This window comes from Schistocerca serialis, unplaced genomic scaffold (genome assembly GCF_023864345.2).
Source record: "Schistocerca serialis cubense isolate TAMUIC-IGC-003099 unplaced genomic scaffold, iqSchSeri2.2 HiC_scaffold_1362, whole genome shotgun sequence".
Lineage (NCBI taxonomy): Eukaryota > Metazoa > Arthropoda > Insecta > Orthoptera > Acrididae > Schistocerca > Schistocerca serialis.
The window spans coordinates 37,510,521-37,535,858 of record NW_026047583.1 but is presented as its reverse complement, the minus strand read 5'-3'; positions in this window follow the sequence as shown (position 1 = coordinate 37,535,858).

Here is a 25,338-nt window from a genome sequence, read left to right as displayed (position 1 = left end):
GAATTACATACAAAAGGCACAATGCCGGCTTAAGTGCAAGAAGACTTACTCTTCCTACTGACTACTCCTGTGAAACTAGTTATAGATTCCGATGCTTCACTTTAGGTTTACTGTATCCCTTGGACCTTCTTATTGACGATGAAACACAGAAATTCCATCGGAATTAAATACAAAAGGCACAATGCCGAATTAAGTACATGAAGACCGACACTTCTTACTGACTATGTTTTGAACCATTCCTGTGACACTAGTTATAGTTTCCGATGCTTCACTTCAGGTTTACTGTATCCCTTGGACCTTCTTATTGACGATGAAACACAGAAATTGCATCGGAATTAAATACAAAAGGCACTATGCCGACTTAAATACATGAAGACCGACACTTCTTACTGACTACGTTTTGAACCATTCCTGTAACACTAGTTATAAATTCAGATGCTTCACTTCGGGTTTACTGTATCCCTTGGACCTTCTTATTGACGATGAAACACTGAAATTGCATCGGAATTAAATACAAAAGGCACAATGCCGACTTAAGGACAAGAAGACTGACTCTTCCTACTGACCATTCCTGTGACACTAGTTATAGATTCCGATGCTTCACTTCAGGTTTACTGTATCCCTTGGACCTTCTAATTGACGATGTAACACAGAAATTACATCGGAATTAAATACAAAAGGCACAATGCCGACTTAAGTACAAGAAGACCGACACTTCTTACTGACTACGTTTTGAACCATTCCTGTGACACTAGTTATAGATTCCGATGCTTCACTTCAGGTTTACTGTATAACTTGGACCTTCTTATTGACGATGTAACACAGAAATTACATCGGAATTAAATACAAAAGGCACAATGCCGACTTAAGTATAAGAAGACCGACACTTCTTACTGACTACGTTTTGAACCATTCCTGTGACACTAGTTATAGATTCCGATGCTTCACTTCAGGTTTACTGTATAACTTGGACCTTCTTATTGACGATGAAACACAGAAATTGCATCGGAATTAATTACAAAAGGCACAATGCCGATTTAAGTACAAGAGACTGACTCTTCTTACTGACCATGTTTTGAACCATTCCTGTGACACCTAATATAGATTCCGATGCTTCACTTCAGGTTTACTGTATCCCTTGGACGTTCTTATTGACGATGAAACACAGAAATTGCATCGGAATTAAATACAAAAGGCACAATGCCGACTTAAGTACAAGAAGACTGACTCTTCCTACAGTCTAGGTTTTGAACCATTCCTGTGACACTAGTTATAGATTCCGATGTTTGTCTTCAATTTTACTGTATCTCTTGGACCTTCTTATTGACGATGAAACACAGAAATTGCATCGGAATTAAATACAAAAGGCACAATGCCGACTTAAGTACAAGAGACTGACTCTTCTTACTGACTATGTTTCGAACCATTCCTGTGACACTAATTATAGATTCCGATGCTTCACTTCAGGTTTACTGTATAACCTGGACCTTCTTATTGACGATGAAACACAGACATTGCATCGGAATTACATACAAACGGCACAATGCCGACTTAAGTACAAGAAGACTGACTCTTCTTACTATCTATGTTTTGAACCATTCCTGCGAGACTAGATATAGATTCCGATGCTTGACTTTAATTTTACTGTATCCTTTTAACCTTCTTATTGACGATGAAACACAGAAATTGCATCGGAATTAAATACAAAAGGCACAATGCCGACTTAAGTACAAGAGACTGTCTCTTCTTACTGTCTATGTTTTGAACCATTCCTGTGACACTAGTTATAGATTCCGATGCTTCATTTCAGGTTTACTGTATAAATACAAGAAGACAGACTCCTCTTACTGTCTATGTTTTGAACCAATCCTGTGACACTAGTTAGAGATTCCGATGCTTCACTTCAGGTTTACTGCATCCCTTGGACCTCCTTATTGACGATGAAACACAGAAATTGCAGCGGAAATAAATACAAAAGGCACAATGCCGACTTAAGTACAAAAAGACTGACTCTTCTTACTGACTATGTTATGAACCGTTCCTGTGACACTAGTTATAGATTCCGATGCATCACTTCAGGTTTACTGTATCCCTCTGTCCTTCTTATTGATGATGAAACACAGAAATTGCGTCGGAATGAAATACAAAAGGCACAATGACGACTAAAGTACAAGAAAACTGACTCTTCTTACTGACTATGTTTTGAACCATTCCCGTGACACTAGTTATAGATTCCGATCCTTCACTTCAATTTTACTGTACCCCTCTGACCTTCTTATTGACGATGAAACACTGACATTGCATCGGAATTAAATAGAAAAGGCACAATGCCGACTTAAGTACAAAAAGACTGACTCTTCTTACTGTCTATGCTTTGAAGAATTCCTGTGACACTAGTTATAGATTCCGATGTTTGACTCCAGTTTTACTGTATCCCTTGGACCTTCTTATTGACGATGGAACACAGAAATTGCATCGGAATTGAATACAAAAGGCACAATGCCGACATAAGTGCAAGAGACTGACTCTTCTTACTGACTACGTTTTGAACCATTCCTGTGACACTAGTTATAGATTCCGATGCTTCACTCCAGGCTTACTGTATCCCTTGGACCTTTCTATTGACGATGAAACACAGAAATTGCATCGGAATTAAATACAAAAGGCACAACGCCGACTTAAGGTCAAGAAGACTTACTCTTCCTACTGACCATTCCTGTTACGCTAGTTATAGATTCCGACGCTTCACTTCAGGTTTTCTGTATCCCTTGGATCTTCTTATTGACGATGAAACACAGATATTGCATCGGAATTAAATACAAAAGGCACAATGCCGACTTAAGTACAAGAAGGCTGACTCTTCTTACTGACTATGTTTTTAACCATTCCTGTGACACTAGTTATAGATTCCGATGCTTCACTTCAGGTTTACTGTATCCCTTGGACCTTCTTAATGTTGATGAAACACAGACATTGCATCGGAATTAAATACAAAAGGCACAATGCCGACTTAAGTACAAGAGGACTGACTCTTCTTACTGTCTATGTTTTGAACCATTCCTGCGACACTAGATATAGATTAAGATGCTTGACTTCAGTTTTACTGTATCCCTTGGACCTTCTTATTGACGATGAAACTCAGAAATTGCATCGGAATTAATTACAAAAGGCACAATGATGACTTAAGTACATGAAGACGGACACTTCCTACTGAGTATGTTTTAAACCATTCCTGTGACACTAGTTATAGATTCCGATGCTTCACTTCAGGTTTACTGTATCCCTTGGACCATCTTATTGACGGTGAAACACAGAAATTGCATAGGAATTACATACAAAAGGCACAATGCCGGCTTAAGGGCAAGAAGACTGACTCTTCCTACTGACTACTCCTGTGAAACTAGTTATAGATTCCGATGCTTCACTTTAGGTTTACTGTATCCCTTGGACCTTCTTATTGACGATGAAACACAGAAATTGCATCGGAATTAAATACAAAAGGCACAATGCCGAATTAACTACATGAAGACCGACACTTCTTACTGACTATGTTTTGAACCATTCCTGTGACACTAGTTATAGTTTCCGATGCTTCACTTCAGGTTTACTGTATCCCTTGGACCTTCTTATTGACGATGAAACACAGAAATTGCATCGGAATTAAATACAAAAGGCACTATGCCGACTTAAATACATGAAGACCGACACTTCTTACTGACTACGTTTTGAACCATTCCTGTAACACTAGTTATAAATTCAGATGCTTCACTTCGGGTTTACTGTATCCCTTGGACCTTCTTATTGACGATGAAACACTGAAATTGCATCGGAATTAAATACAAAAGGCACAATGCCGACTTAAGGACAAGAAGACTGACTCTTCCTACTGACCATTCCTGTGACACTAGTTATAGATTCCGATGCTTCACTTCAGGTTTACTGTATCCCTTGGACCTTCTAATTGACGATGTAACACAGAAATTACATCGGAATTAAATACAAAAGGCACAATGCCGACTTAAGTACAAGAAGACCGACACTTCTTACTGACTACGTTTTGAACCATTTCTGTGACACTAGTTATAGATTCCGATGCTTCACTTCAGGTTTACTGTATAACTTGGACCTTCTTATTGACGATGTAACACAGAAATTACATCGGAATTAAATACAAAAGGCACAATGCCGACTTAAGTATAAGAAGACCGACACTTCTTACTGACTACGTTTTGAACCATTCCTGTGACACTAGTTATAGATTCCGATGCTTCACTTCAGGTTTACTGTATAACTTGGACCTTCTTATTGACGATGAAACACAGAAATTGCATCGGAATTAATTACAAAAGGCACAATGCCGATTTAAGTACAAGAGACTGACTCTTCTTACTGACCATGTTTTGAACCATTCCTGTGACACTTAATATAGATTCCGATGCTTCACTTCAGGTTTACTGTATCCCTTGGACGTTCTTATTGACGATGAAACACAGAAATTGCATCGGAATTAAATACAAAAGGCACATTGCCGACTTAAGTACAAGAAGACTGACTCTTCCTACAGTCTAGGTTTTGAACCATTCCTGTGACACTAGTTATAGATTCCGATGTTTGTCTTCAATTTTACTGTATCTCTTGGACCTTCTTATTGACGATGAAACACAGAAATTGCATCGGAATTAAATACAAAAGGCACAATGCCGACTTAAGTACAAGAGACTGACTCTTCTTACTGACTATGTTTCGAACCATTCCTGTGACACTAATTATAGATTCCGATGCTTCACTTCAGGTTTACTGTATAACCTGGACCTTCTTATTGACGATTAAACACAGACATTGCATCGGAATTACATACAAACGGCACAATGCCGACTTAAGTACAAGAAGACTGACTCTTCTTACTATCTATGTTTTGAACCATTCCTGCGAGACTAGATATAGATTCCGATGCTTGACTTTAATTTTACTGTATCCTTTTGACCTTCTTATTGACGATGAAACACAGAAATTGCATCGGAATTAAATACAAAAGGCACAATGCCGACTTAAGTACAAGAGACTGTCTCTTCTTACTGTCTATGTTTTGAACCATTCCTGTGACACTAGTTATAGATTCCGATGCTTCATTTCAGGTTTACTGTATAAATACAAGAAGACAGACTCCTCTTACTGTCTATGTTTTGAACCAATCCTGTGACACTAGTTAGAGATTCCGATGCTTCACTTCAGGTTTACTGCATCCCTTGGACCTCCTTATTGACGATGAAACACAGAAATTGCATCGGAAATAAATACAAAAGGCACAATGCCGACTTAAGTATAAAAAGACTGACTCTTCTTACTGACTATGTTATGAACCGTTCCTGTGACACTAGTTATAGATTCCGATGCATCACTTCAGGTTTACTGTATCCCTCTGTCCTTCTTATTGATGATGAAACACAGAAATTGCGTCGGAATGAAATACAAAAGGCACAATGCCGACTAAAGTACAAGAAAACTGACTCTTCTTACTGACTATGTTTTGAACCATTCCCGTGACACTAGTTATAGATTCCGATCCTTCACTTCAATTTTACTGTACCCCTCTGACCTTCTTATTGACGATGAAACACTGACATTGCATCGGAATTAAATAGAAAAGGCACAATGCCGACTTAAGTACAAAAAGACTGACTCTTCTTACTGTCTATGCTTTGAAGAATTCCTGTGACACTAGTTATAGATTCCGATGTTTGACTCCAGTTTTACTGTATCCCTTGGACCTTCTTATTGACGATGGAACACAGAAATTGCATCGGAATTGAATACAAAAGGCACAATGCCGACATAAGTGCAAGAGACTGACTCTTCTTACTGACTACGTTTTGAACCATTCCTGTGACACTAGTTACAGATTCCGATGCTTCACTCCAGGCTTACTGTATCCCTTGGACCTTTCTATTGACGATGAAACACAGAAATTGCATCGGAATTAAATACAAAAGGCACAATGCCGACTTATGTACATGAAGACAGACTCTTCTTACTGACTATGTTTTGAACCATTCCTGTGACACTAGTTATAGATTCCGATGTTTCACTCCAGGTTTACTGTATCCCTTGGACCTTCTTATTGACGATGAAACACTGAAATTGCATCGGAATTAAATACAAAAGGCACAATGCTGACTTAAGGACAAGAAGACTGACTCTTCCTACTGACCATTCCTGTGACACTAGTTATAGATTCCGATGCTTCACTTCAGGTTTACTGTATCCCTTGGACCTTCTTATTGACGATGAAACACAGAAATTGCATCGGAATTAAATTAAAAAGGCACTATGCCGACTTAAGGACAAGATGACTGACTCTTCCTACTGACCAGTCCTGTAACACTAGTTATAGATTCCGATGCTTCACTTCAGGTTTACTGAATCTCTTGGTCCTTCTTATTGACGACGAAACACAGAAATTGCATCGGAATAAATACAAAAGGCACAATGCCGACTTAAGTACATGAAGACCGACACTTTTTACTGACTACGCTTTGAACCATTCCTGTAACTCTAGTTATAGATTCCGATGCTTCACTTCAGGTTTACTGTATCCCTTGGACCTTCTTATTGACGATGAAACACAGACATTGCATCGGAATTAAATACAAAAGGCACAATGCCGACTTAAGTACAAGAAGGCTGACTCTTCTTACTGACTATGTTTTGAACCATTCCTGTGACACTAGTTATAGATTCCGATGCTTCACTTCAGGTTTACTGTATCCCTTGGACCTTCTTATTGATGATGAAACACAGACATTGCATCGGAATTAAATACAAAAGGCACAATGCCGACTTAAGTACAAGAAGACTGACTCTTCTTACTGACTATGTTTTTAACCATTCCTGTGACACTAGTTATAGATTCCGATGCTTCACTTCAGGTTTACTGTATCCCTTGGACCTTCTTAATGTTGATGAAACACAGACATTGCATCGGAATTAAATACAAAAGGCACAATGCCGACTTAAGTACAAGAGGACTGACTCTTCTTACTGTCTATGTTTTGAACCATTCCTGCGGCACTAGATATAGATTAAGATGCTTGACTTCAGTTTTACTGTATCCCTTGGACCTTCTTATTGACGATGAAACTCAGAAATTGCATCGGAATTAATTACAAAAGGCACAATGATGACTTAAGTACATGAAGACGGACACTTCCTACTGAGTATGTTTTAAACCATTCCTGTGACACTAGTTATAGATTCCGATGCTTCACTTCAGGTTTACTGTATCCCTTGGACCATCTTATTGACGGTGAAACACAGAAATTGCATAGGAATTACATACAAAAGGCACAATGCCGGCTTAAGGGCAAGAAGACTGACTCTTCCTACTGACTACTCCTGTGAAACTAGTTATAGATTCCGATGCTTCACTTTAGGTTTACTGTATCCCTTGGACCTTCTTATTGACGATGAAACACAGAAATTGCATCGGAATTAAATACAAAAAGCACAGTGCCGAATTAAGTACATGAAGACCGACACTTCTTACTGACTATGTTTTGAACCATTCCTGTGACACTAGTTATAGTTTCCGATGCTTCACTTCAGGTTTACTGTATCCCTTGGACCTTCTTATTGACGATGAAACACAGAAATTGCATCGGAATTAAATACAAAAGGCACTATGCCGACTTAAATACATGAAGACCGACACTTCTTACTGACTACGTTTTGAACCATTCCTGTAACACTAGTTATAAATTCAGATGCTTCACTTCGGGTTTACTGTATCCCTTGGACCTTCTTATTGACGATGAAACACTGAAATTGCATCGGAATTAAATACAAAAGGCACAATGCCGACTTAAGGACAAGAAGACTGACTCTTCCTACTGACCATTCCTGTGACACTAGTTATAGATTCCGATGCTTCACTTCAGGTTTACTGTATCCCTTGGACCTTCTAATTGACGATGTAACACAGAAATTACATCGGAATTAAATACAAAAGGCACAATGCCGACTTAAGTACAAGAAGACCGACACTTCTTACTGACTACGTTTAGAACCATTCCTGTGACACTAGTTATAGATTCCGATGCTTCACTTCAGGTTTACTGTATAACTTGGACCTTCTTATTGACGATGTAACACAGAAATTACATCGGAATTAAATACAAAAGGCACAATGCCGACTTAAGTATAAGAAGACCGACACTTCTTACTGACTACGTTTTGAACCATTCCTGTGACACTAGTTATAGATTCCGATGCTTCACTTCAGGTTTACCGTATAACTTGGACCTTCTTATTGACGATGAAACACAGAAATTGCATCGGAATTAATTACAAAAGGCACAATGCCGATTTAAGTACAAGGGACTGACTCTTCTTACTGACCATGTTTTGAACCATTCCTGTGACACTTAATATAGATTCCGATGCTTCACTTCAGGTTTACTGTATCCCTTGGACGTTCTTATTGACGATGAAACACAGAAATTGCATCGGAATTAAATACAAAAGGCACAATGCCGACTTAAGTACAAGAAGACTGACTCTTCCTACAGTCTAGGTTTTGAACCATTCCTGTGACACTAGTTATAGATTCCGATGTTTGTCTTCAATTTTACTGTATCTCTTGGACTTTCTTATTGACGATGAAACACAGAAATTGCATCGGAATTAAATACAAAAGGCACAATGCCGACTTAAGTACAAGAGACTGACTCTTCTTACTGACTATGTTTCGAACCATTCCTGTGACACTAATTATAGATTCCGATGCTTCACTTCAGGTTTACTGTATAACCTGGACCTTCTTATTGACGATGAAACACAGACATTGCATCGGAATTACATACAAACGGCACAATGCCGACTTAAGTACAAGAAGACTGACTCTTCTTACTATCTATGTTTTGAACCATTCCTGCGAGACTAGATATAGATTCCGATGCTTGACTTTAATTTTACTGTATCCTTTTGACCTTCTTATTGACGATGAAACACAGAAATTGCATCGGAATTAAATACAAAAGGCACAATGCCGACTTAAGTACAAGAGACTGTCTCTTCTTACTGTCTATGTTTTGAACCATTCCTGTGACACTAGTTATAGATTCCGATGCTTCATTTCAGGTTTACTGTATAAATAAAAGAAGACAGACTCCTCTTACTGTCTATGTTTTGAACCAATCCTGTGACACTAGTTAGAGATTCCGATGCTTCACTTCAGGTTTACTGCATCCCTTGGACCTCCTTATTGACGATGAAACACAGAAATTGCATCGGAAATAAATACAAAAGGCACAATGCCGACTTAAGTACAAAAAGACTGACTCTTCTTACTGTCTATGCTTTGAAGAATTCCTGTGACACTAGTTATAGATTCCGATGTTTGACTCCAGTTTTACTGTATCCCTTGGACCTTCTTATTGACGATGGAACACAGAAATTGCATCGGAATTGAATACAAAAGGCACAATGCCGACATAAGTGCAAGAGACTGACTCTTCTTACTGACTACGTTTTGAACCATTCCTGTGACACTAGTTATAGATTCCGATGCTTCACTCCAGGCTTACTGTATCCCTTGGACCTTTCTATTGACGATGAAACACAGAAATTGCATCGGAATTAAATACAAAAGGCACAATGCCGACTTATGTACATGAAGACAGACTCTTCTTACTGACTATGTTTTGAACCATTCCTGTGACACTAGTTATAGATTCCGATGTTTCACTCCAGGTTTACTGTATCCCTTGGACCTTTTTATTGACGATGAATCACAGAAATTGCATAGGAATTAAATACAAAAGGCACAATGCCGACTTAAGTACATGAAGACCGACACTTCTTACTGACAATGTTTTGAACCATTCCTGTGACACGAGTTATAGATTCCGATGCTTCACTTCAAGTTTACTGTATCCCTGGGACCTTCTTATTGACAATGAAACACAGAAAATGCATTGGAATTAAATACAAAAGGCACAATGCCGACTTAAGGACATGAAGACCGACACTTCTTACTGACTAAGTTCTGAACCATTCCTGTGACACTAGTTATAGATTCCGATGCTTCACTCCCGGTTTACTGTATCCCTTGGACCTTCTTATTGACGATGAAACACAGCAATTGCGTCCGAATTAAATACGAAAGGCACAATGCTGACTTAAGTACATGAAGACCGACACTTCTTACTGACTATGCTTTGAACCATTCCTGTAACACTAGTTATAGATTCCGATGCTTCACTTCAGGTTTACTGTATCCCTTGGACCTTCTTATTGACGATGAAACACAGAAATTGCATCGGAATTAAATACAAAAGGCACAATGCCGTCTTAAGGACAAGAAGACTGACTCTTCCTACTGACCATTCCTGTGACACTAGCTATAGATTCCGATGCTTCACTTCAGGTATGCTGTATCCCTTGGACCTTCTTATTGACGATGAAACACAGATATTGCATCGGAATCAAATACAAAAGGCACAATGCCAACTTAAGTACAAGAAGACTGTATCTTCTTACTCACTTTGTTTTGATCCATTCCTGTGACACTAGTTATAGATTCCGATGCTTCACTTCAGGTTTACTGTATCAATTGGACGTTCTTATTGACGATGAAACACAGAAATTGCATCGGAATTAAATACAAAAGGCACAATGCCGACTTAAGTACAAAAAGACTGACTCTTCTTACTGACTATGTTTTGAACCGTTCATGTGACACTAGTTATAGATTCCGATGCTTCACTTCAGGTTTACTGTATCCCTCTGACCTTCTTATAGATGATGAAACACAGAAATTACATCGGAATTAAATACAGAAGGCACAATGCCGACTTAATTACAAGAAGTCTGACTCTTCTTACTGACTATGTTTTGAACCATTCCTGTGACACTAGTTATAGATTCCTATGCTTCCCTTCAGGTTTACTGTATCCCTCTGACCTTCTTATTGACGATGAAACACTGAAATTGCATCGGAATTAAATAGAAAAGGCACAATGCCGACTTAAGTAAAAGAAGACTGACTCTTCTTACTGTCTATGATTTGAACCATTCCTGTGACACTAGTTATAGATTCCGATGTTTGACTTCAGTTTTACTGTATCCCTTGGACCTCCTTATTGAAGATGAAACACAGAAATAGCATCGGATTTAAATACAAATGGCACAATGCCGACTTAAGTACATGAAGACTGACACTTCTTACTGACTATGTTTTGAACCATTCCTGTCACACTAGTTATAGTTTCCGATGCTTCACTTCAGGTTTACTGTATCCCTTGGACCTTCTTATTGACGATGAAACAAAGATATTGCATCGAAATTAAATACAAAAGGCACAATGCCGATTTAAGTACATGAAGACCGTCACTTCTTACTGACTATGTTTTGAACCATTCCTGTAACACTAGTTACAGATTCCGATGCTTCACTTCAGGTTTACTGAATCCCTTGGACCTTCTTAGTGACGATGAAACATAGAAATTGCATCGGAATTAAATACAAAAAGCACAATGCCGACCTAAGTGCATGAAGATCGACACTTCTTCCTGACTATGTTTTGAACCATTCCTGTAACACTAGTTATAGATTCCGATGCTTCACTTCAGGTTTACTGTATCGCTTGGACCTTCTGATTTACGATGAAACACAGAAATTGCATCGGAATTAAATACAAAAGGCACAATGCCGACTTAAGGACAAGAAGACTGACTCTTCCTACCGACCCTTTCTGTGACACTAGTTATAGATTCCGGTGCTTCACTTCAGGTTTACTGTATCCCTTGGACCTTCTTATTGACGTTGAAACACAGAAAATTCATCGGAATTAAATACAAAAGGCACAATGCCGACTTAAGTACATGAAGACCTTCACTTCTTACTGACTATGTTTTGAACCATTCCTGTAACACTAGTTACAGATTCTGATGCTTCACTTCAGGTTTACTGTATCCCTTGGACCTTCTTAGTGACGATGAAACATAGAAATTGCATCGGAATTAAATACAAAAGGCACAATGCCGACCTAAGAACATGAAGACCGACACTTCTTCCTGACTATGTTTTGAACCATTCCTGTAACACTAGCTATAGATTCCCATGTTTCACTTCAGGTTCACTGTATCCCTTGGACCTTCTTATTGACGATGAAACACAGAAATTGCATCGGAATTAAATACAAAAGGCACAATGCCGACTTAAGGACAAGAAGACTGACTCTTCTTACTGACCATTCCTGTGACACTAGTTATAGATTCCGATGCTTCAGTACAGGTTTACTGTATCCCTTGGACCTTCTTATTGCAAATGAAACACAGATATTGCATCGGAATTAAATACAAAAGGCACAATGCCGACTTAAGTACATGAAGACCGACACTTCTTACTGACTATGTTTTGAACCATTCCTGTGACACTAGTTATAGATTCCGATGCTTCAATTCAGGTTTACTGTATCCCTTGGACCTTCTTATTGACGATGAAACACAGAAATTGCATCGGAATTAAATACAAAAGGCACAATGCCGACTTAAGTGCAAGAAAACTGACTCTTTCTACTGACCATTCCTGTGACACTAGTTATAGATTCCGATGCTTCACTTCAGGTTTACTGTATCCCTTGGACCTTTTTACCGACGATGAAACACAGAAATTGCATCGGAATTAAATACAAAAGGCACAATGCCGACTTAAGTACATGAAGACTGACACTTCTTACTGACTATGTTTTGAACCATTCCTGTGACACTAGTTACAGATTCCGATGCTTCACTTCAGGTTTACTGTATCCCTTGGACCTTCTTATTGACGATGAAACACAGAAATTGCATCGGAATTAAATACAAAAAGCACAATGCCGACTTAAGGACAAGAAGACTGACTCTTCCTACTGCCCATTCTTGTGACACTAGTTATTGATTCCGATGCTTCACGGTAGGTTTACTGTATCCCTTGGACCTTCTTATTGACGATGAAACACAGAAATTGCATCGGAATTAGATACAAAAGGCACAATGTCGACTTAAGTACATGAAGACCGACACTTCTTTCTGACTATGTTTTGAACCATTCCTGTGACACTAGTTATTGATTCCGATGCTTCAATCCAGGTTTACTGTATCCCTTGGACCTTCTTATTGACGATGAAACACAGAAATTGCATCGGAATTAAATACAAAAGGCACACGGCGACTTAAGTACATGAAGTCCGACACTACTTACTGACTATGTTTTGAACGATTCCTGTAACACTAGTTATAGATTCCGATGCTTCACTTCATGCTTACTGTATCCCTTGGACCTTCTTTTTGACGATGAAACACAGAAATTGCATCGGAATTAAATACAAAAGGCACAATGCTGACTTAAGTACATGAAGACCGACACTTCTTACTGACTATGTTTTGAACCATTCCTGTGACACTAGTTATAGATTCCGATGCTTCACTTCGGGTTTACTGTATCCCTTGGACCTTCTTATTGACGATGAAACACAGAAATTGCATCGGAATTAAATACAAAAGGCACAATGCCGACTTAGGTACATGAAGACCGACCCTTCTTACTGACTATGTTTTGAACCATTCCTGGGACACCAGTTATAGATTCCGATGCTTCACCCCAGGTTTACTGTATCCCTTGGACCTTCTAATTGACGATGAAACACAGAAATTGCTTCGGAATTAAATACAAAAGGCACAATGCCGACTTTAGTTTATGAAGAACAACACTTCTTACTGACTATGATATGAACCATTCCTGTAACACTAGTTATAGATTCCGATGCTTCACTTCAGGTTTACTGTATCCCTTGGACCTTCTTATTGACGATGAAACACAGACATTGCATCGGAATTAAATACAAAAGGCACAATGCCGACTTAAGGGCAAGAAGACTGACTCTTCCTACTGACCATCCCTGTGACACTAGTTATGGATTCCGATGCTTCACTTCAGATTTACTGTATCCCTTGGACCTTCTTATTGACGATGAAACACAGAAATTGCATCGGAATTAAATACAAAAGGCACAATGCCGACTTAAGGGCAAGAAGACTGACTTTTCTTACTGACCATCCCTGTGACACTAGTTATAGATTCCGATGCTTCACTTCAGGTTTACTGTATCCCTTGGACCTTTTTACCGACGATGAAATACAGAAATTGCATCGGAATTAAATACAAAAGGCACAATGCCGACTTAAGTACATGAAGACCGACACTTCTTACTGACTATGTTTTGAACCATTCCTGTGACACTAGTTACAGATTCCGATGCTTCACTTCAGGTTTACTGTATCCCTTGGACCTTCTTATTGTCGATGAAACACAGAAATTGCATCGGAATTAGATACAAAAGGCACAATGCCGACTTAACTACATGAAGACTGACACTTCTTACTGAGTATGTTTTGATCCATTCCTGTAACACTAGTTATTGATTCTGATGGTTCACTTCAGGTTTACTGTATCCCTTGGACCATCTTATTGACGATGAAACACAGAAATTGCATCGGATTTAAATACAAAAGGCACAATGCCGACTTAAGGACAAGAAGACTGACTCTTCCTACTGACCATTCCTGTGACACTAGTTATAGATTCCGATGCTTCACTTTAGGTTTACTGTATCCCTTGGACCTTCTTATTGACGATGAAACACAGAAATTGCATCGGAATTAAATACAAAGGGCACAATGCCGACTTAGGTACATGAAGACCGACACTTCTTACTGACTATGTTTTGAACCATTCCTGGGACACCAGTTATAGATTCCGATGCTTCACTCCAGGTTTACTGTATCCCTTGGACCTTCTTATTGACGATGAAACACAGAAATTGCTTCGGAAATCAAAACAAAAAGCACAATGCCGACTTTAGTTTATGAAGACCGACACTTCTTACTGACTACGTTTTGAACCATTCCTGAAACACTAGTTATAGATTCCGATGTTTCACTTCAGGTTTACTGTATCCCTTGGACCTTCTTTTTGACGATGAAACACAGAAATTGCATCGGAATTAAATACAAAAGGCACAATGCCGACTTAAGGACAAGAAGACTGACTCTTCCTATTGACCCTTTCTGTGACACTAGTAGTAGATTCCGATGCTTCACTTCAGGTTTACTGTATCCCTTGGACCTTCGTATTGACGATGAAACACAGAAATTGCATCGGAATTAAATACAAAAGGCACAATGCCGACTTAAGGGCAAGAAGACTGACTTTTCATACTGACCATCCCTGTGACACTAGTTATTGATTCCGATGCTTCACTTCAGGTTTACTGTATCCCTTGGACCCTCTTATTGTCGATGAAACACAGAAATTGCATCGGAATTAGATACAAAAGGCACAATGCCGACTTAACTACATGAAGACTGACACTTCTTACTGAGTATGTTTTGATCCATTCCTGTAACACTAGTTATTGATTCTGATGGTTCACTTCAGGTTTACTGTATCCCTTGGACCTTCTTATTGACGATGAAACACAGAAATTGCATCGGATTTAAATACAAAAGGCACAATGCCGACTTAAGGACAAGAAGACTGACTCTTCCTACTGACCATTCCTGTGACACTAGTTATAGATTCCGATGCTTCATTTCAGGTTTACTGTATCCCTTGGACCTTCTTATTGACGATGAAACACAGAAATTGCATCGGAATTAAATACAAAAGGCACAATGCCGACTTAAGTACATGAAGACCGACACTTCTTACTGACTATGCTTTGAACCATTCCTGTGACACTAGTTATAGTTTCCGATGCTTCAATCCAGGTTTTCTGTATTCCTTGGACCTTCTTATTGACGATGAAACGCAGAAATTGCATCGGAATTAAATACAAAAGCACAATGCCGACTTAAATACATGAAGACCGACACTTCTTTCTGACTATGTTTGAACCATTCCTGTGACACTAGTTATAGTTTCCGATGCTTCAATCCAGGTTTTCTGTATTCCTTGGACCTTCTTATTGACGATGAAACACAGAAATTGCATCGGAATTAAATACAAATGGCACAATGCCGACTTAAGTACATGAAGACTGACACTTCTTACTGACTATGTTTTGAACCATTCCTGTCACACTAGTTATAGTTTCCGATGCTTCACTTCAGGTTTACTGTATCCCTTGGACCTTCTTATTGACGATGAAACAAAGATATTGCATCGAAATTAAATACAAAAGGCACAATGCCGATTTAAGTACATGAAGACCGTCACTTCTTACTGACTATGTTTTGAACCATTCCTGTAACACTAGTTACAGATTCCGATGCTTCACTTCAGGTTTACTGAATCCCTTGGACCTTCTTAGTGACGATGAAACATAGAAATTGCATCGGAATTAAATACAAAAAGCACAATGCCGACCTAAGTGCATGAAGATCGACACTTCTTCCTGACTATGTTTTGAACCATTCCTGTAACACTAGTTATAGATTCCGATGCTTCACTTCAGGTTTACTGTATCGCTTGGACCTTCTGATTTACGATGAAACACAGAAATTGCATCGGAATTAAATACAAAAGGCACAATGCCGACTTAAGGACAAGAAGACTGACTCTTCCTACCGACCCTTTCTGTGACACTAGTTATAGATTCCGGTGCTTCACTTCAGGTTTACTGTATCCCTTGGACCTTCTTATTGACGTTGAAACACAGAAAAGGCATCGGAATTAAATACAAAAGGCACAATGCCGACTTAAGTACATGAAGACCTTCACTTCTTACTGACTATGTTTTGAACCATTCCTGTAACACTAGTTACAGATTCTGATGCTTCACTTCAGGTTTACTGTATCCCTTGGACCTTCTTAGTGACGATGAAACATAGAAATTGCATCGGAATTAAATACAAAAGGCACAATGCCGACCTAAGAACATGAAGACCGACACTTCTTCCTGACTATGTTTTGAACCATTCCTGTAACACTAGCTATAGATTCCGATGTTTCACTTCAGGTTCACTGTATCCCTTGGACCTTCTTATTGACGATGAAACACAGAAATTGCATCGGAATTAAATACAAAAGGCACAATGCCGACTTAAGGACAAGAAGACTGACTCTTCTTACTGACCATTCCTGTGACACTAGTTATAGATTCCGATGCTTCAGTACAGGTTTACTGTATCCCTTGGACCTTCTTATTGCAAATGAAACACAGATATTGCATCGGAATTAAATACAAAAGGCACAATGCCGACTTAAGTACATGAAGACCGACACTTCTTACTGACTATGTTTTGAACCATTCCTGTGACACTAGTTATAGATTCCGATGCTTCAATTCAGGTTTACTGTATCCCTTGGACCTTCTTATTGACGATGAAACACAGAAATTGCATCGGAATTAAATACAAAAGGCACAATGCCGACTTAAGTGCAAGAAGACTGACTCTTTCTGCTGACCATTCCTGTGACACTAGTTATAGATTCCGATGCTTCACTTCAGGTTTACTGTATCCCTTGGACCTTTTTACCGACGATGAAACACAGAAATTGCATCGGAATTAAATACAAAAGGCACAATGCCGACTTAAGTACATGAAGACTGACACTTCTTACTGACTATGTTTTGAACCATTCCTGTGACACTAGTTACAGATTCCGATGCTTCACTTCAGGTTTACTGTATCCCTTGGACCTTCTTATTGACGATGAAACACAGAAATTGCATCGGAATTAGATACAAAAGGCACAATGTCGACTTAAGTACATGAAGACCGACACTTCTTTCTGACTATGTTTTGAACCATTCCTGTGACACTAGTTATTGATTCCGATGCTTCAATCCAGGTTTACTGTATCCCTTGGACCTTCTTATTGACGATGAAACACAGAAATTGCATCGGAATTAAATACAAAAGGCACACGGCGACTTAAGTACATGAAGTCCGACACTACTTACTGACTATGTTTTGAACGATTCCTGTAACACTAGTTATAGATTCCGATGCTTCACTTCATGCTTACTGTATCCCTTGGACCTTCTTTTTGACGATGAAACACAGAAATTGCATCGGAATTAAATACAAAAGGCACAATGCCGACTTAAGTACATGAAGACCGACACTTCTTACTGACTATGTTTTGAACCATTCCTGTGACACTAGTTATAGATTCCGATGCTTCACTTCGGGTTTACTGTATCCCTTGGACCTTCTTATTGACGATGAAACACAGAAATTGCATCGGAATTAAATACAAAAGGCACAATGCCGACTTAGGTACATGAAGACCGACCCTTCTTACTGACTATGTTTTGAACCATTCCTGGGACACCAGTTATAGATTCCGATGCTTCACCCCAGGTTTACTGTATCCCTTGGACCTTCTAATTGACGATGAAACACAGAAATTGCTTCGGAATTAAATACAAAAGGCACAATGCCGACTTTAGTTTATGAAGAACAACACTTCTTACTGACTATGATATGAACCATTCCTGTAACACTAGTTATAGATTCCGATGCTTCACTTCAGGTTTACTGTATCCCTTGGACCTTCTTATTGACGATGAAACACAGAAATTGCATCGGAATTAAATACAAAAGGCACAATGCCGACTTAAGGGCAAGAAGACTGACTCTTCCTACTGACCATCCCTGTGACACTAGTTATAGATTCCGATGCTTCACTTCAGATTTACTGTATCCCTTGGACCTTCTTATTGACGATGAAACACAGAAATTGCATCGGAATTAAATACAAAAGGCACAATGCCGACTTAAGGGCAAGAAGACTGACTTTTCTTACTGACCATCCCTGTGACACTAGTTATAGATTCCGATGCTTCACTTCAGGTTTACTGTATCCCTTGGACCTTTTTACCGACGATGAAATACAGAAATTGCATCGGAATTAAATACAAAAGGCACAATGCCGACTTAAGTACATGAAGACCGACACTTCTTACTGACTATGTTTTGAACCATTCCTGTGACACTAGTTACAGATTCCGATGCTTCACTTCAGGTTTACTGTATCCCTTGGACCTTCTTATTGTCGATGAAACACAGAAATTGCATCGGAATTAGATACAAAAGGCACAATGCCGACTTAACTACATGAAGACTGACACTTCTTACTGAGTATGTTTTGATCCATTCCTGTAACACTAGTTATTGATTCTGATGGTTCACTTCAGGTTTACTGTATCCCTTGGACCTTCTTATTGACGATGAAACACAGAAATTGCATCGGATTTAAATACAAAAGGCACAATGCCGACTTAAGGACAAGAAGACTGACTCTTCCTACTGACCATTCCTGTGACACTAGTTATAGATTCCGATGCTTCACTTCAGGTTTACTGTATCCCTTGGACCTTCTTATTGACGATGAAACACAGAAATTGCATCGGAATTAAATACAAAGGGCACAATGCCGACTTAGGTACATGAAGACCGACACTTCTTACTGACTATGTTTTGAACCATTCCTGGGACACCAGTTATAGATTCCGATGCTTCACTTCAGGTTTACTGTATCCCTTGGACCTTCTTATTGTCGATGAAACACAGAAATTGCATCGGAATTAGATACAAAAGGCACAATGCCGACTTAACTACATGAAGACTGACACTTCTTACTGAGTATGTTTTGATCCATTCCTGTAACACTAGTTATTGATTCTGATGGTTCACTTCAGGTTTACTGTATCCCTTGGACCTTCTTATTGACGATGAAACACAGAAATTGCATCGGATTTAAATACAAAAGGCACAATGCCGACTTAAGGACAAGAAGACTGACTCTTCCTACTGACCATTCCTGTGACACTAGTTATAGATTCCGATGCTTCACTTCAGGTTTACTGTATCCCTTGGACCTTCTTATTGACGATGAAACACAGAAATTGCTTCGGAAATCAAAACAAAAAGCACAATGCCGACTTTAGTTTATGAAGACCGACACTTCTTACTGACTACGTTTTGAACCATTCCTGAAACACTAGTTATAGATTCCGATGTTTCACTTCAGGTTTACTGTATCCCTTGGACCTTCTTATTGACGATGAAACACAGAAATTGCATCGGAATTAAATACAAAAGGCACAATGCCGACTTAAGGACAAGAAGACTGACTCTTCCTATTGACCCTTTCTGTGACACTAGTAGTAGATTCCGATGCTTCACTTCAGGTTTACTGTATCCCTTGGACCTTCGTATTGACGATGAAACACAGAAATTGCATCGGAATTAAATACAAAAGGCACAATGCCGACTTAAGGGCAAGAAGACTGACTTTTCTTACTGACCATCCCTGTGACACTAGTTATAGATTCCGATGCTTCACTTCAGGTTTACTGTATCCCTTGGACCTTCTTATTGTCGATGAAACACAGAAATTGCATCGGAATTAGATACAAAAGGCACAATGCCGACTTAACTACATGAAGACTGACCCTTCTTACTGAGTATGTTTTGATCCATTCCTGTAACACTAGTTATTGATTCTGATGGTTCACTTCAGGTTTACTGTATCCCTTGGACCTTCTTATTGACGATGAAACACAGAAATTGCATCGGATTTAAATACAAAAGGCACAATGCCGACTTAAGGACAAGAAGACTGACTCTTCCTACTGACCATTCCTGTGACACTAGTTATAGATTCCGATGCTTCATTTCAGGTTTACTGTATCCCTTGGACCTTCTTATTGACGATGAAACACAGAAATTGCATCGGAATTAAATACAAAAGGCACAATGCCGACTTAAGTACATGAAGACCGACACTTCTTACTGACTATGCTTTGAACCATTCCTGTGACACTAGTTATAGTTTCCGATGCTTCAATCCAGGTTTTCTGTATTCCTTGGACCTTCTTATTGACGATGAAACGCAGAAATTGCATCGGAATTAAATACAAAAGCACAATGCCGACTTAAATACATGAAGACCGACACTTCTTTCTGACTATGTTTGAACCATTCCTGTGACACTAGTTATAGTTTCCGATGCTTCAATCCAGGTTTTCTGTATTCCTTGGACCTTCTTATTGACGATGAAACACAGAAATTGCATCGGAATTAAATACAAAAGGCACATGCCGACTTAAGTACATGAAGACCGACACTTCTTACTGACTATGATTTGAACCATTGCTGTAACACTAGTTATAGATTCCGATGCTTCACTTCAGGTTTACTGTATCCCTTGGACCATCTTATTGACGATGAAACACAGAAATTGCATCGGATTAAATACAAAAGGCACAATGCCGACTTAAGGACAAGAAGACTGACTCTTCCTACTGACCACTCCTGTGACACTAGTTATAGATTCCGATGCTTCACTTCAGGCTTTCTGTATCACTTGGACCTTCTTATTGACGATGAAACACAGAAATTGCATCGGAATTAAATACAAAAAGCACAATGCCGACTTAAGGACAAGAAGACTGACTCTTCCTACTGACCATTCCTGTGACACTAGTTATAGATTCCGATGCTTCACTTCAAGTTTACTGTATCCCATGGACCTTCTTATTGACGATGAAACACAGATATTGCATCGGAATTAATTACAAAAGGCACAATGCTGACTTAAGTACATGAAGACCGACAATTCGTACTGACAATGTTTTATACCATTCCTGTGACACTAGTTATAGATTCCGATGATTCACTCCAAGTTTACTGTATCCCTTGGACCTTCTTATTGTCGATGAAACACAGAAATTGCATCGGAATTAGATACAAAAGGCACAATGCCGACTTAAGTACATGAAGACCGACACTTCTTACTGAGTATATTTTGACCCATTCCCGTAACACTAGTAATTGATTCTGATGGATCACTTCAGGTTTACTGTATCCCTTGGACCTTCTTATTGACGATGAGACACAGAAAATGCATCGGAATTAAATACAAATAGCACAAAGCCGACTTAAGGACAAGAAGACTGACTCTTCTTACTGACCATTCCTGTGACACTAGTTATAGATTCCGATGCTTCACATCAGGTTTACTGTATCCGTTGGACCTTCTTATTGACGATGAAACACAGAAATTGCATCGGATTTAAATACAAAAAGCACAATGACGACTTAAGTACATGAAGACCGACGCTTCTTTCTGACTATGCTTTGAACCATTCCTGTGACACTAGTTATAGATTCCGATGCTTCAATCCAGGTTTACTGTATCCCTTGGACCTTCTTATTGACGATGAAACACAGAAATTGCATCGGAATTCAATACAAAAGGCACACGCCGACTTAAGTACATGAAGACCGACACTTCTTACTGACAATGTTTTATACCATTCCTGTGACACTAGTTGTAGATTCCGATGATTCACTCCAGGTTTACTGTATCCCTTGGACCTTCTTATTGACGATGAAACACAGAAATTGCATCGGAATTACATACAAAAGGCACAATTCCGACTAAAGTACATGAAGACCGACACTTCTTACTGAGTACATTTTGAACCATTCCTGTAACACTAGTAATTGATTCTGATGGTTCACTTCAGGTTTACTGTATCCCTTGGACCTTCTTATTGACGAAGAATCACATAAATTGCATCGGAATTAAATACAAAAGGCACAAAGCCGACTTAAGGACAAGAAGACTGAATCTTCCTACTGACCATTCCTTTGAAACTAGTTATAGATTCCGATGCTTCACTTCAGGTTTACTGTATCTCTTGGACCTTCTTATTGACGATGAAACACAGAAATTGCATCGGAATTAAATACAAAGGGCACAATGCCGACTTAGGTACATGAAGACCGACACTTCTTACTGACTATGTTTTGAACCATTCCTGGGACACCAGTTATAGATTCCGATGCTTCACTCCAGGTTTACTGTAGCCCTTGGACCTTCTTATTGACGATGAAACACAGAAATTGCATCGGAATTAAATACAAAAGGCACAATGCCGACTTAAGGACAAGAAGACTGACTCTTCCTATTGACCCTTTCTGTGACACTAGTAATAGATTCCGATGCTTCACTTCAGGTTTACTGTATCCCTTGGACCTTCGTATTGACGATGAAACACAGAAATTGCATCGGAATTAAATACAAAAGGCACAATGCCGACTTAAGTACATGAAGACCGACACTTCTTACTGACTATGTTTTGAACCATTCCTGTGACACTAGTTGTAGATTCCGATGCTTCACTTCAGGTTTACTGTATCCCTTGGACCTTCTTATTGACGATGAAACACAGAAATTGCATCGGAATTAAATACAAAAGGCACAATGCCGACTTAGGTACATGAAGACCGACCCTTCTTACTGACTATGTTTTGAACCATTCCTGGGACACCAGTTATAGATTCCGATGCTTCACCCCAGGTTTACTGTATCCCTTGGACCTTCTAATTGACGATGAAACACAGAAATTGCTTCGGAATTAAATACAAAAGGCACAATGCCGACTTTAGTTTATGAAGAACAACACTTCTTACTGATTATGTTTTGAACCATTCCTGTAACACTAGTTATAGATTCCGATGCTTCAATTCAGGTTTACTGTATCCCTTGGACCTTCTTATTGACGATGAAACACAGAAATTGCATCGGAATTAAATACATAAGGCACAATGCCGACTTAAGGGCAAGAAGACTGACTCTTCCTACTGACCATCCCTGTGACACTAGTTATAGTTTCCGATGCTTCACTTCAGGTTTACTGTATCCCTTGGACCTTTTTACCGACGATGAAACACAGAAATTGCATCGGAATTAAATACAAAAGGCACAATGCCGACATAAGTACATGAAGACCGACACTTCTTACTGACTATGTTTTGAACCATTCCTGTGACACTAGTTACAGATTCCGATGCTACACTTCAAGTTTACTGTATCCCTTGGACCTTCTTAGTGTCGATGAAACATAGAAATTGCATCGGAATTAGATACAAAAGGCACAATGCCGACTTAACTACATGAAGACTGACACTTCTTACTGAGTATGTTTTGATCCATTCCTGTAACACTAGTTATTGATTCTGATGGTTCACTTCAGGTTTACTGTATCCCTTGGACCTTCTTATTGACGATGAAACACAGAAATTGCATCGGATTTAAATACAAAAGGCACAATGCCGACTTAAGGACAAGAAGACTGACTCTTCCTACTGACCATTCCTGTTACACTAGTTATAGATTCCGATGCTTCACTTCAGGTTTACTGTATCCCTTGGACCCTCTTATTGACGATGAAACACAGAAATTGCATCGGAATTAAATACAAAAGGCACAATGCCGACTTAAGTACATGAAGACCAACACTTCTTTCTGACTATGTTTTGAACCAATCCTGTGACACTAGTTATAGAATCCGATGCTTCAATCCAGGTTTACTGTATTCCTTGGACCTTCTTATTGACGATGAAACACAGAAATTGCATCGGAATTAAACACAAAAGGCACACGCCGACTTAAGTACATGAAGACCGACACTTCTTACTGACAATGTTTTGAACCATTCCTGTAACACTAGTTATAGATTCCGATGCTTCACTTCAGGTTTACTGTATCCCTTGGACCATCTTATTGACGATGCAACACAAAAATTGCATGGGATTAAATACAAAAGGCACAATGCCGACTTAAGGACAAGAAGACTGACTCTTCGTACTGACCACTCCTGTGACACTAGTTATAGATTCCGATGCTTCACTTCAGGCTTTCTGTATCACTTGGACCTTCTTATTGACGATGAAACACAGATATTGCATCGGAATTAAATACAAAAAGCACAATGCCGACATAAGGACAAAAACGACTGACTCTTCCTACTGAGCATTCCTGTGACACTAGTTATAGATTCCGATGCTTCACTTCAAGTTTACTGCATACCATGGACCTTCTTATTGACGATGGAACACAGAAATTGCATCGGAATTAATTACAAAAGGCACAATGCTGACTTAAGTACATGAAGACCGACAATTCGTACTGACAATGTTTTATACCATTCCTGTGACACTAGTTATAGATTCCGATGATTCACTCCAGGTTTACTGCATCCCTTGGACCTTCTTATTGACGATGAAACACAGAAATTGCATCGGAATTACATACAAAGGCACAATGCCGACTTAAGTACATGAAGACCGACACTTCTTACTGAGTATATTTTGAACCATTCCTGTAACACTAGTAATTGATTCTGATGGTTCACTTCAGGTTTACTGTATCCCTTGGACCTTCTTATTGACGATGAGACACAGAAATTGCATCGGAATTAAATACAAATAGCACAAAGCCGACTTAAGGACAAGAAGACTGACTCTTCTTACTGACCATTCCTGTGACACTAGTTAT